This window comes from Apium graveolens, unplaced genomic scaffold (genome assembly GCF_009905375.1).
Source record: "Apium graveolens cultivar Ventura unplaced genomic scaffold, ASM990537v1 ctg1319, whole genome shotgun sequence".
NCBI classification, from domain to species: Eukaryota; Viridiplantae; Streptophyta; class Magnoliopsida; order Apiales; family Apiaceae; genus Apium; species Apium graveolens.
Window position 1 is genome coordinate 89,331 of NW_027417189.1, and position 2,965 is coordinate 92,295.

The 2,965-nt window shown below is 38.7% G+C and overlaps 1 non-coding gene across 1 annotated transcript; it reads right to left on the bottom strand.

Annotated features, from left to right (window-relative positions):
• Window positions 1-2,104: 2,104 nt before the first annotated feature.
• On the bottom strand, window positions 2,105-2,211 carry LOC141699796 (small nucleolar RNA R71). Its single transcript, XR_012566097.1, has one exon. It is a non-coding gene; the product is annotated as a small nucleolar RNA R71 (small nucleolar RNA).
• Window positions 2,212-2,965: the final 754 nt, after the last annotated feature.

Here is a 2,965-nt window from a genome sequence, read left to right on the forward strand (position 1 = left end):
TTATAATGCTCTATTAAGGTTTGAATTGATGTATTTGTACTCAAGTTATTGGTGTTTTAATGTGTTTTCTAGTATTTTTGCATTTCAGGCATTAATATGAGAATCTGGAGAATTAAGATTGATTTAAGGCTAATATGGTGTTAGGTTGGTGTCTAAGGAATAAAGCTCGCGAAGACCGGCTCAAATCTGCAAGAAAAAAAAGAAATCAAAGTTTTGGCAGAGGCCCAGCGCGCCCGCGCTGATCAAGCGCACGGGCGTGCGCGCCCGAACTTCAGAAAGCCAGCACGCCCGTGCTGATCAAGCATGCGGCCGCGCCAGACCAGGTTTCAAGAATCCTGTTTTTAATAGAAGACTGATTTCTGGACTTCTCTGCTGATCAGGGCTGCTATATAAATAACCTTAGGTCATTTTTAATAATATATCAAGCCAGAGACTTATCAAGGAGAGCTGTAAGAAGACCGTGTTAGCACGATTTAATGAAGACGAAGAAGATCTTATTTTTACTTGTGAATCTTTGTTCTAAGTTGTAACTTGGATACTAGTTTCCTTATTTGTGAACCTTACTCTTGTTTCGTACTTGGTTTTATTATTTAAGTATAAAGACTACGTTTATTATACCATGCTTTCATCGGAACCCACGTTAATGATGAGTCCGATTATGGGTTAATCGTTATCGTGGGGTTCTAGTGGATTTATTTATGGATTCCTTTAGTTAATTTGTTTCGATGCCTTAGTATGTGGTGATTTTATGATAACCTAGTATTGGTTGTGCGTATTCGTCTTATGAGCGTCGCGAACTTATAAGATAGCGTGTTAATTCTTAATGAAGCGGAAGTGAATTAAATGATTTAGAACTTGCCATGCTAGCATAGGTTCATGTGTTATTGTTATGCATGATTCATAGGTAATTATAACCATCTTACTTGCCCTATGTAATCAAGTTAGATAACTTGTGCTTAAACCGTTATGTTGTCAAATTCTATAGACATATAGGGTCTCAATATAATTGGTGTATATTCAGCTTCTATCTCCTTTGTGGATGTCTGGTAATATATTATTCGTGCAACGAAACTTGGCATTTATCAGTTTCGTGTTATCTGATTAGTGTCATCACCATTGCATGCTAATGATAAGAACAATAAGGCTATTGAATGAAGTATTTAATGAAGTTAGAATCCCATGTTTGTCATATATATATATATTAATTCAGTCAATCTTATTCTCTTAGTTATAATTGTTAGCTTAATTCTTAGTTGTAAACAACCTCAATTTGTTATCGTCTTAGCATTGAATAATAACCATACATTGTTGCTTAAGTGCTTAAATTAATTAGTTAACCAAAGCCAGTCTCTATGGGAACGAATTAGAAAAGATTCTATATTACTTGCGAACGTGTATACTTGCGTGTATTATTAGCGCGTGTTTAGCGACTAACAAGTTTTTGGCGCCGCTGTCGGGGACTGCAGTGTTAATTTATAGTTTATGTGCTTTCCATCAGTGGTAGTTAAAGTTCATTGACTCGGACATTGTTACTTATTCATTTTTTTGCATTATTTCAGGTACTCTAGTGAGGATGTATGCAGACGCGTTCGCGTACTCGTAAGAGAACTCTGGATAAAGCCGAGGAAGAAGTTGTGGTGGTTCGAAAGGAAGTTTTTGAAGAAAAAAGAAGATAGAAGAAGAAGAGAAAGTTGAAGAACCAGCTTTAGTAGAGATGGGTGATCAAGTAGAAAATCCTAAGGCTTTGATGGACTATTCTCAGCGTAAGACCAATGACATTCAGTCAAACATCATCAGGCCAGCCTTCAGGGCTAACACTTTTGGGATCAAGTCAAGCACGATTCAGATGTTACAGAACTCAGTTCAGTTTGGGGGTTCTCCTACTGAAGACTCCAACTTGCACATCAGGGATTTCATCGAGATCTGCCACACTTTCAAGTTCAATGATGTGACTGTAGATGTTATCAAGCTGCGACTCTTCCCATTCTCTCTGAGGGAAAAAGCTAAATGATGGTTACATTCTCTACCAACAGGGTCTATCACCACTTGGGAAGATCTTGCTCAAAAATTTCTCACTAAATTCTTCCATATGGCGAAGACTGCTGCAATCAGGAATACTCTTACTCAGTTTGCTCAACAAACTAGAGAATCTCTGTGTGAGGCTTGGGATCGATATAAGGAGATGCTAAGAAAGTGCCCACACCATGGCATTCCTGATTGGATGATTATCAACTGTTTCTACAATGGATTGGGTGCTACTTCTAGACCCATGCTCGATGCAGCATCAGGAGGAGCCTTATGGGCTAAAATCTACGATGAAGCTTATGAACTTATTGAATTGATGGCTGCTAATGAGTACCAGAATCCTTCCCAGAGACTAACTCAGAGAAAGGTGACAGAAATTCTGGAATTGGATGTAGCAACTACTATAGCTGCCTAACTTAAGGCTTTGACGATGAAGGTGGACACTTTAGATAATTATGAAGTTAATCAAATTGCTAGTGTTTGTGAGCTTTATGCTGGTGCCCATGAGACTGATCAGTGCACAATCTCTAGTGAATCAGCTCAGTTCGTGAGCAACTTTCAACGGTCGCAGCAACCTGTGCCAACCACTTATCATCCCAACAACCGCAATCTTCCTAATTTCAGCTGGAGCAACACTCGGAATGCGGTTCAACAGCCTTATCAGCAGTATCCAGCTAAGCAGTACAACCTAGGACTGTCAACGGATAATTCAGATACGGATCTGCCTATATCCGTATCCGGATCCGAAAATTCATATCCGTATCCGGATCCATAATATCCGTATCCGGATCCAAAAATATTTAAAAAATCATATCCGAATCCGGCTCCGACGGATACTATCTGAATACGGATAATATCCGGATCCGAATCCGATTTTCAATCAGATTTTTTTATTTTTATATTAAGGATATTCTCTCTATTCAAGCGGATAAGAGAACGA